General features: G+C 39.8%; 1 pseudogene; it reads left to right on the forward strand.

Annotated features, from left to right (window-relative positions):
- Positions 1–6,705: 6,705 nt before the first annotated feature.
- On the forward strand, positions 6,706–7,742 carry LOC131763918 (telomeric repeat-binding factor 1 pseudogene; annotated as a pseudogene).
- Positions 7,743–11,931: the final 4,189 nt, after the last annotated feature.

The raw sequence follows: 11,931 nt of genomic DNA on the forward strand, positions 1-11,931 counted from the left end.
ACAAGGTTGGTAAACGAAATCAGCTCTTCTCTGAAACCCATGTTTTATAACTGTAAATGAACAAATACAGATTTCTACTATAAACATCCCATAACAAATATTTGCAAACATTTGAAGCTTGTCAAGCTTCAAATCAGCAATTCTTAGAATTATTTTTTTTAATGATGACATTACAGGAAAACTCTTTGCTCTTTTAGTAAACACAGACTCAGCTTTTTGGCGAGATAAAATATGAGTCCAGATTTAACAAAGTTGACTATTCTTTTCCTTTAGATCTAAACAAGGCACTGTCAAATCTTACATGTCTACAGCTTCTCATTCTTTCAAGATTTCTATTTTTTTAAATTGAGGTTGCTTTTTTTAGTTTTTGTTTTTATAGTATTTATATCATATAAATACAGGTTGTAAAATATGGCATCTGATTTTAACTTTAACAAAGGATAACAAAAGTTATTAGGGGTAATAATAAATTATCTCAATAACACTAAGTAAAAAAGTAAGCAAGTATATTATTTAGTTTACCTGTCACTTTGAATGCTTCTCTGTCACCATGTTTATACCCCAGCAGTCCTATACCCTAGAGTCTCCCAATCTTCCTTTGACCTTGGAGGTAATGTTGAAGGGCTGATTCCTATTTTGGCTAAAGTACTTAGAAATACAAGCCTCTCAAGAATATTTCAGTGTAAAGAAGAGAAACCTAAAATAATTCTTCTGTGAAGCATTGTTTCTTCTTGACAACACACCCTGATAGTTGTTAAAAGAGCCAAAGATGGTAGCATTTCTTTTAAATCTACTATTTATGTGCTTATTCACTGTTCTTGGAGAGGGATATAAATTAGCCAGTATTTTTTTTTCCTGAAAATTGAGTGTGTAAAAGTGTGAAATCCCTGGAAAAGCTTTAAAAAAAAATGATGGCCCATTCATTTAATCCATTTCACAAGAAAAATGCAAAATTAGGAGGTATTCAAACTGGCACATCTTTGATAAAATTATCATTATGATTAACTGATTTGAAAAATCACAAAACTATTTTTTACACATCAGAACTAAAAACTAAAACCAAATGGTCTTTCAGCCTATTTGCCAATAAAATCTCTAGCAGGTTTTTAAATTTTTTACTTTAAATATTTAAATATGAGTTTTAGCCCATTGGGCAATTTTGTCAATATGATTAACTTCTAGGTTGGTGTAATTGATATACCTCTCAGTCCACAGAGTCAGGTGTGCAAGAATCATCACTTTGATTTTCCAAGTCGCAATTAAATTTTTATTTTGAGCTCTCATTTCATGGGGAAGGAAGACAATATCCATCAGTTTGTACCCCACTCACCCAACCTTCCACAACTTTTCCCTGAAGCTTGGTCTAAATTCCAGTAGGAGAAGGCTCTGTAAATTAATAAGTGCTTTAGACAAATCAGAATTTTGTTTTGGTTTTGTTGACATTTTTGTGTGTGTGTTTTTATTGCAGTTAAGAGGAATGGGACTAGGGGAGTAGCTGTGAGAATGAAGAGGAGGGTGGTGATTTTGCAAGTTATTTCAGGAGATGTAATCCCAGGATATGCAGCAGGAGAGAAAGGAGAACTCATGGGGGACTCTGAATCATCTCACTGGTGGATGGTGGTAAAACGATTGGTGATGGAACAGGACCCAGACAGACTGGTGGGTTATGAGTTCTCTTTAGATGTGTTGATTTTACATAGCTTTTGGGACACTCAGTTGGAGAAAACCTAGAAATATAAGTTGTAAGCTTCCAGAAATATAAATTGGGTATGCAGGTGAGAAACATGGCTTGAAGGTGCAGCTTTGATGGTCATCCTCATACGTGAGAGATGAAACCCTAGGAGTGAATTCAATTGCACAGATGAGGAGAGTGCAGTGTTAAGACAAAGCAGTTGAGGAGAGACCCAAGGAACACCACTTTTCAGAGGGGAACAGAAGAGGAGCCAACGGTGGAGAGTAAGAAGAAACAGAGAGGAGAGACTGGAGCAGAAAAAGCCAAGGGAAGTGTAAAGAAGGAAGCGATGAAATTTCACACTGTGAAATGCTGCCAAACTGACTCAGACGACGTATTAGATTTGGCAACTAGGAGATCATTTGATGGCTTTTGAGAAATCTGTTTCAGTAGGGAAGAGGAAAAAAAGCCAGACTGTGGGGTGACTGAGCTATGAAATGTGAACAGTCATCAGGGAGTAATCTCCTCAAAGAGTTTAGCAATAAAGAGAAGGAACAAGTTAGGGGAGCCGATTATAGGAAAAGTTTGGACAAAGGACGCATTGGTTTGGGGTTAACGTCTGTTATTGTTTTGTTTCATTTTTAATCTGGAGGAGACGAGCATAATTTTAAACTGAGGAAGGATCAAAGAGAGAGAAAGAGAATGCAGATATAGGAGCTAAATATATGTATATATTTATGCATATATACATATGTGGGATGGAGTTGAGTCCCAGCAGAGGTAGAAGGAGGTGATGGGACCATGAGAACTGGATCATACTGAGCCTTAGACAAGAGTTTCTCCTGAGAATCAGTGGGGAAAAGAGAAGTTATGTGGGTGTTGTATAAGATAAGGTGAGAACTTAGATTATCTGTGTAGCCCCTGAGATAAATAACATGCACTTAATAATTTTGTCCTCTGTTTCCAGAAAGAATGGTGGCAGTAATAAATCATGATTGATAATCATTGATAATTTTGGTGTAAGGCACACCAAAATTGATATGCACCTTTCCCATAAAAGGTATTCCGTGTAACGCAGTAAAGAAAATGAGCCTAATGGTTTTAATATTCCTGTACAGTGCACCTTTGTGTCCAAAGACACATGCCAGCTTCTTGTTTAATTCTGCTATAAAATATCTGCTCAGTCCTCTGTAGAAAAAAAAAAAAAGAGAAAGAAAGTTAACAGCAGAGGGCTGAGACCAAAGTGAAAATATCTAAATGTCGGCAGTAGCGTTTGGAGTGACCACCTTTGGGTGGTCTCCTTCCAGGTCTCTCGGTGACCTGAAATTTCTGTCTCATTTCTTGTTTAAGGAGAAAAGAAGTGAGGCTTGACCCTCAGAAGGAAGGTGCCTTGATTGTGGTGAGCGCATAAAACAATGACAAATGTAACAAAAACGTGTTTTCGTATCGGATTTTCTTTTATCTTTATGTCACTAAATTGTAAAAGTAATGACTGCTGAATAATGAAATTAAAATTACAGGCACGTATAACATAGGGATCAACCATCTCCCACACCTGTCACCATTCTATTACCCCTGCCTGGATTTGGGTATAAGGAGTTTAGTGCTTCACCTGTCTGAATTTGTCTGTATGTGCATTTACAACTAAGTAAGTGGGATCTTACTATGACTATTCTCCAACTTGATTTTGTCATTTTATTATATATTATAGATATCTTCCCATGTCGGCGCACATGGATTCTTCCTGGGCTTTTTGACAGCTGCAGAAAACTCCACTTCATTGCAGCACAATTTATTTAGTGACTCCCCCAAAAGAGGAACGTTTAAACAGTCTCAGGAGTTTTACCACATCAAAACCACAGTAAACATCTCTGTACATACATCTTTGCACTCTTGTTTTTTCTTGAATAAATTCTTAGAAGCGAAGACAAATCACTGGGTCAAAGGGCATGTGCATTTTCAGTTTTGATACTAATTTCCAGCTTGTCCTCCCAAAAAAGACCCACTATGTCCTTTATCCTCCTACCAAAGTTGTAAAGAATGTGTTTTCCTTATGCCCTAGGCAATACCAAGTGTTAATAATCTTTACTATTTCCTCACTTACTGATGAAGAAAATGTGAGCAGAAATGCAGGGACATCAGGGGAGCTTACCCTTCTGGAAAAGCAGAAGGGGATCATCTGTGGGGATTGAAGAGAAGGGAGAGGGATGACGCTTAAGGACTAGGAAGCTTTAGGGGACAGCCACTTGGGTGACGTCGAACAGGAGCTGAGCCAGAATGTCTAAGCAGCTGTAAAGGCCAGAGGAAAATGAAAAAAAAAAAAAAAAAAAAAGGTCAAAAGATTTTATGAAGTAAATACAGTTATTTATGTGAATTCTCTGGTTTTGGAGCAAGAACAATAACAAGAAAATGGATGTCTGGGAGGATTGAAGGTTGGTCAAGTTGGTGTTGTAACACAGTTAACTGGTGAGAAATAGAAACTTCTCCTGGTGGAGTGATGACCTGGAGGTCTAGAAGTGGGACCAGGAGAAGTGAGTCAAGGAGAAGGGATGCTAGAGCAGAAGAAAATAGAAGGTTCACAAGATCACAGTTAGCTCATTCAGGTGAGAGGCAAGGTTTAAGGAAAGTGCAGGTGTTGGAGCAACTCAGAGAGCTGGTGATGACCAGAGACCGTCACTTCTGAGTTGTCAGCACGGCAATGGAGCAGCTTCAGGCTATGATAGGATGTGGGGAACAGAGTAGGTGCTACAGTGAAATAGGGCTCAAGGTTGCCAGAGAGCATCAGGCAGAGCCAGGACAAAGGGGCGCTCGCCGGGTCATCCTCTGGGATGGCAGGATAGGCTGGAGCCAGATGTGATAGGCCTCGAGGGTGCTTGAATGCATGAATGATCTGGAGGTTGGTGGAAGATGGTCGATGGAAGACAGGTGGCCGTGGGCAACTAGGGACAAGAGCTGTTGAGGGAAGGGTCAGTGGGTGACTGTGAAGGAGGCACAGCCTACCGGTCCTTACAAGGGTTTGTGTGTTGAGGGTCGCAGTGGTGGAAAGAAGGAAGTATCTATCTTCTGGGGTTGCTTTGAGGATTAAACTAAATATCGCATTTTAAACATGAAGCATTCGTTACTGAAACACAGTCCGGTGTGCAAAAAATGACAGCTATAATGACTCACATCATAGAGAGTTTAAAAATACATATCCATTTTAAAGATACAAATCTTGGGCTTCCCTGGTGGCACAATGGTTGAGAATCCGCCTGCCGATGCAGGGGATACGGGTTCATGCTCCGGTCTGGGAAGATGCCACATGCCGCGGAGCGGCTGGGCCCGTGAGCCATGGCCGCTGAGCCTGCGCGTCCGGAGCCTGTGCTCCGCAACGGGAGAGGCCACAACAGTGAGAGGCCCGCGTATCGCAAAAAAAAAGATAAAAAATAATAATAATAATAAAGATACAAATCTTCACAATATTGTAAATTCTCACTGAGGAATACATTGGGCATATGGACTGTCTCTCAACACACAGACAGAACCTTCTTATGCGGATACAAGCAGAGATCCTAGGAAAAAAGCCAACTTTCACGCTTTAAATCTCTTAAAATGCGAAACTGTTGCTGTCCTTAAAGTTTGCGTTGTCTTCTGACTTATGCTCAGGTCTCACTGTTTTAAAATAAGACCAAATTATATCAGATAAGAACAATTAGGGACCATTGATGTCCAATTTTGTTCAGTGAAGCTGTTGATTCCGTGAGTGTTAGATGTTCCGAGTTAGTCTCCACCGGTTTGTTCATGGATGATTTAATAAAGCTGCCCCTACGACACTTCTCTTCCACTGTACCTGATGGTGCTGGGGAGTCTTTGCAGGCTGACCGAGTGCAAGTCAGATAAATACACTCCAGTCCTGGAAAGACATCCTCCCCTTAGGTTATCACCTGTGCCTTTGTTAGGTATCTTAGCCTCAATCATAGCAGTTAACCACATATATAACCTACTTTTTTTTTTAGCATTTTAAAAACCTTTTAATTGAAGTATCTGTACACAGATACATACATACATGTAAAGGCATTTAAATTTTCAAACTCTTTATTGAGGTTATATATGTAAGGGTATAGCTCATTAATTTTCACAAACTAAAAATACATAACTTGCACCTAGATCATGAAACAGAATATTACCATAGCACTAGTACCTGAGATGTCCCCCTCTGCTCCCTTTTAGACAATAACATATGTAGAGATATAACTTATCTTTATATCCCTTTGGTTTTTAGTGTGTTGGGTTATTGTTTTTCCCTGTGAAGGTAGTTTGTTTTTCTACTCATGACTTATTCACCAATATTTTTAGCAAAGCAATGACATTTTTGGCAGCATTAATTCCTAAAAGTAGAGGCTAACCTATTATTTAAGCTTCGTTAGGAATTCACACGCTGGACTGGTTCAGGTTTTGTTGTGTTCCCTCCTACCCTTTCTGCCTTGCTTTCCCAGGCTAACTCTTGCCAATCCCTCAAGATTCAATTCAGGGGTCTTCCTCAGTGGTTTCCTTGAAGTCCTACATTGAACTAAGTGCCCCTTATCTCGTTTCCCGAAAGGTTACCACATTATATGAACGTGACCTTCTAATGGGTCTATCTCTCCTGCTACACAGTTAGGAGTCTGGAGAGCAGGGACCTTGTTTCAATCCTCTTTGCTCTCCCAGCACCCAATAGGCATTTAAGACACAGAGCCTAAGGTCTGTAAAATATGTGAGATCTGAAATAAAATACTGCAGATATTATATAATGTGTATATGATATACAATATGATATATAATAAAATATAATATATAATAAAATGGTGTGAGTCCATGATATGAAAAGAAAAGCACAAAATGTAAATTAGTACTAGTTTTATGGGATATCTTCAAAATGTAACATTAAGTCAACTGATCAACTAGAATTCAATTTGTAGTTTATATAAAAATTTAAATGTTAAATCACAAGAACTAAATAATTCATTCTCAAAGACTCATGATTATAAAAGTTATATAGGAAGACGTGCTAGAGATGTAATATGGCGGAGAACACCCCCTCGGCGGCTCCGAGCCCGCGAGGGCTTGCGGATGGGGAGGATGCGGGTTTCCCGGAGGAGCGGATGGCGGAAACGGCGGGAGAAGATCGGAGCAGTTTGAGTGCCAGGAGCTGCTCGAGTGCCAGGTGCATTTGGGGTCCCCTGAGGAGGAGGAGGACGCGGGCCTGGTGGCTGAGGCCGAGGCGGTAGCTGCCGGCTGGATGCTCGATTTCCTCTGCCTGTCTCTTTGCCGGGCCTTCCGTGACGGCCGCTCGGACGACTTCCACCGCACCCGTGACAGCGCCGAGGCTATTATTCATGGATTGTCCAGTCTAACAGCTTATCAACTGAGAACTATATACATATGTCAATTTTTGACAAGAATTGCAGCTGGAAAAACCCTTGATGCACAGTTTGAAAGTGATGAACGAATTACACCCTTGGAATCAGCCTTGATGATTTGGGCGTCAAATGAAAAGGAACATGACAAGCTTCATGAAGAAATACAGAATTTAATTAAAATTCAGCCTTTAAAAAGGAAATTGCTTATGATAATCTCTCAGAAAGATACATTCCATTCCCTTTTTCAACACTTCAGCTACAACCACATGATGGAGAAAATTAAGAGTTATGTGAATTATGTGCTAAATGAAAAATCATCATCCTTTCTAATGAAGGCAGCAGCAAAAGTAGTGGAAAGTAAAAGAGCAAGAACAACAGCTTCTCAAGATAAACCTAATAGTAATGATATTGAATTGGAAACTGAAGCTAATTTGGATATAGGAGAAAGGTCTCACAAAAATCTCTTCTTATCTAAGTTGAAACATGGAAACCAACAACAAGATGTTAATAAGAAAGAGGAAAGAGTAGAAACTCTTCAAAGTGAAAGAAAGAAAGAAGAGAACAGTAGGCGAGCCACTGAAAGCAAGAGAATACATGTTTTAAACAGTCGGCCTCTAACTCGTGAAAAACATCAATATAGAAAAAAACAGCCGTGGATTTGGGAAGAAGACAACAATCTGAGGTGTGGCGTGAGGACTTACGGAGAGGGAAATTGGTCTATGATATTATCACATTACAAATTCAACAACCGAACCAGCGTCATGTTGAAAGACAGGTGGAGGACTATGAAGAAGCTGAAGCTGGTAAACCAGGATGAAGACTGAGTGTGTTTGCAGAGCCGGATAAGACGGCAGTTAAACATTTTGATTACTGCATTTTGCTTGAAACTTGGTGGTCAGTAATGTAGCTTAGAATTTTGTTTAAAGCATTAGAGTATTTTTCTGTAGCACAGTCATCTAATATGAGGATTTGTGCTGTAAGAGCAAGATTATATACCATCATTGTACTCTTTACGAATCTTTTCACTCTGATAAAAAAATAAACTTTTTGAACCCTAAAAAAAAAAAAAAAAAAAAAAAAAAAAAAAAAAAAAAAAAATTATATAAACCAAACTCACGATTACATTTAATATAGGAAATAGGGATAGCTGGATGTTTGATAATACACGACACGTTTTCTAAGAGGTAGCATGCCCAGGGCCAACCACGTCCCCCGCCAAACATACAGTGCCTGGAACCCAGCAGGAACTCACGAATGTTTGTTGAGATGTTCCTGTTTAATTTCATTTCAATTCTGCAAGCATTGCTCAGAGATATTATAGCCGAGCCCTTGCTGGGGGGCTCAAGTTGATCATGTAATAAAGATTCCATCCTGCAAAGAACTTGAAATGTAGTAGTGGGAAAGACAAACAAGTATAGACCAACCAAGAATGACATTTCCTCTTCCCTTCTATTTACCTATCCCGTCGAGAAAACTTCCATCCATGAACACAGTTTGCACTAGGACGTTCAGACTTTCCAAAGGAACTGCATAGCCCCATCTTTGTAGGCAAAACTTCCTGAGCAAATTTAAGTCTGTTTTCCATTTTCTAAGATGGGGTGCAGTTTGGTGAACATCTTTCCATTGACAGTAGTCCAGGTAAACATTTAGCAAAGATCACAGATCTAGGAAGGCCCACGTTCCTGAATAAGATACTGGAATAGATACTCCATCGTTGTGTATCTCTTTTTGTAGTTTGACCCTTGAAATAATAACAAATTTAAAAGTACGTCTCTGGACAGCTCTTCTGCCTCACCTGATGAAAATTCTGGTTCTTTGCGCAGGACAGCCTTCTCTCCCCTCAATTATCATGCCGACCCACAACTCTTCCACACACCTTTTAAAGCCTAGCCCAAATTCCACTGCCTTCTGAAAGACCCTCCTGAACTACTTTCTACCTTCAGGAGAGGTAACCTTTCTCTTCTCTGAACTCCCATTCCACTTATTGTCTGCTCTGAGATCGTTTTGCAAGCTTGCATTTTCCCTTGACTTGATTATAAGGCCATGTTTGAAAGGGACAAATCCCATCTTGCACATTATTCCCTGCCCCACAATGTCTGTCGTGTATGGGGTTTTCCGTGAACAGTCGCTGAACACAAAGGTTGAGCTTGTGGGTCTAACTCAAATGTATACATGCACAGGAGGGTGTGGAATAAGGATTTGGTGCATATCACCATATTTACAATAAATTTTTCTTGTACTTCACAAGGAGGTATTCCTCATGACCAACTCCTAACTTTTTTTTTAGGTGGTCTTCAGTTTTTGATGTTTTTGATGTTTGTTTCCTGTGGGGTGTTTTAAGTTTGGAGATTTATCAGTGAAACTAATCTATCATTTGGGCTAAGAAATTATCGTCATCCACACGGTCTTAAAGGGAGTTGTAGTATTTTATGGTGAACCACTTCCTTGCCTGACCTCCTTTAAAGCATGTGATATTGATTTCACTAATCTAATTTGTTAGCACCCTCTAATACTCTGCGGGTCACTGTGCATCTTGAAACCAACTGACTGAAGGAGCAAACAGAATAACTGAAAATAGCCTCTTGCCCACCAGAGACCCAATCAAATGCCATAGCTCCTGTAAAGACTCTTTGAATCCTGTGTTCTTCCCTTCTCTAACGTCTTGGCTACTTTCTCAGTTGTAATTGGGCAGGGTGCGGGGAGTTGCAGAGGACCCTGGTAGTATCACATGTACAAGCCATACGCTGAAGGCTCTGCTCCTTCTTCAAGATAATCCACTCCCCCGAAATGATTTTCCCCTAACCGTTTCCTGCCTACTCTCAGTTCAGTGCTTCTCAAACGTCAAACATTCCTTTCCCATGTAATCTTCAAGATTTTTGCCTTTTTGTGTGTACTACCTGTATTAGTTTTTACTTAATCATTTTCTTTATTATTTCCTCTTTTTTTACTTAAGTAAAGCCTCACCTTAGTCCCCCAACCTTACCCAAGATTTACAGGGTAGGGGAATCTGGGGCTCCCTAAATCCCTCCACTTCATCCCTCAGATTCTATCTTGGCCAGAGAACCTTGCACACAAAGGGGCTCTGTAAATAGTGGCGAAAGGAGCAATCTGTCAATACTGCTAAGAAGACCACGATCACCTTCCCGTTCCTCCTTTTGCCTAGTCTAGGTAATAAACACCCTGAAATTGGTGGTCCCAGTGTTAAGACTAGTAATTTATAAACTCAGAAAAGTCTCATTTTGTAGTAATCTAAAAAGACAGAGTTGATCTTCATTTTATTGGTATTGAACTATGCTAAAAGGTATATAATGGCCTTGTTTGTATGCCTCCCATCCAGTCCTTCCAAATGGACATATACATGTATGCACGCACACAAACACATTTTTTAAATTGTCACAGTGATTTAAAAAAAAAAATAGAATGAGGCTGAGAAGCTCACTGCTAAAGAAAGGTGGAGATAGATGTTCTTCCTCACAGCTTGAACTGTTTGTTTTGGTAATCAACTCAAGCTAGTAAACAACCCAAAGCATGGGCTCAGTCTTTTCCTGAGCCAAATTCATCACTTTAAGACCGAAATACATGTTCATATTTGCTGACACTATTTAGACAGCTTATGTAACAACATTCAACTCAGCTGGGTAGATGGGCTAACAGTGATATTATAACATCCTTGGTACAGAAGATTTTAGATTAAAATAGAATTTTAAGTTAAAATAACCAGCTGATGTGGCTTTGCATAACAAAGAATCACCAAGCCCCAAACATATTCGCCAATGAAATACTTGCATTATCCACCCACTGCTTTGGTTCCCCTGCATTAATAACACTTAGTAAGCACAGGAGTTTGCCAGCAGGAAAATACACTTAAGTTTCCTTAGGACTGGTGAACAACTTTGTTCACTTAAATGTCATAAAAGTGTTTATGAAATTCCTTCTTTACCTTGCGTCCACAGCACCTAGTAAAGTGACCTTTCGGTATGTGAATTCAATGAATACCTACTGCAGTAAGAAAAAAACCAAAGATTTTGAGGATTAACTATTGAAATGGAATATGTCTAGCCTATTGTAGGCACTAAATAATGGCAACTATTATTATCAAATTAGACCAGCACTCATTGAACAGAAATGTAAGGGATGGCATGGTAAAGCAGAAATTTAACTGAGCTTGGAGGGAGTCATAATGGGAGGCTGAGAACCTGCCCTTTAGACCATGAAGGGAGACAGAGATTCTGCCCAGATACTACTGGGAGGCCAGTGAAGTGGGGCATACCCAAGCCACTGCCACCAGGCCATCCTTCCATGCCTGGGAGTGCTCCGTTACACACAGGAGAGCCTTGTCAGCTCTTCATGCCCCTGAGGATTGAGATCCTTCCATGGACAACTGCCTGCATATCATTCCTGGATCATCCAAGCAAAGGACTCTTGACTGTGCCCCAAGATTTTGCGAAGCCCCATCCAAATTGGAAAACTGCTCTTTCAACCCCTGCTTTTCAAGTAATGGCACACTCATAAGTTCCCCTAAACAGAGGGGTGAGAGGCCTTACTTATAGAGGGGAAGAGAAAGACCTGTCACCGGTATTTGGTTGGAACTAAATGGTCAAGAAACTCTTGCCAGTAAGTCATGAGATTTGGATTGCAGACCTGGTTCTGCTGCTTCTCTGGCCAAGACAGTTTACTTTTCTGAGCTGCCTTTCCTCATCTGAAAGTATTATTTCCTTGTAGCTCTTACTTTGTCTGAATTGAAAATTATCCATTTAAACTAATTCCATTTTACTGTATTGACCATTTAACTAGTAAATGTTTTCATTGCCACACCTCTTTTTCTAAAGACATCATCCCTTCATAAGTTAGCTTTATTCTACAGAATTTATCTGCTGCCAC

This window comes from Kogia breviceps, chromosome 10 (genome assembly GCF_026419965.1).
Source record: "Kogia breviceps isolate mKogBre1 chromosome 10, mKogBre1 haplotype 1, whole genome shotgun sequence".
In the NCBI taxonomy this organism is placed as follows: domain Eukaryota; kingdom Metazoa; phylum Chordata; class Mammalia; order Artiodactyla; family Physeteridae; genus Kogia; species Kogia breviceps.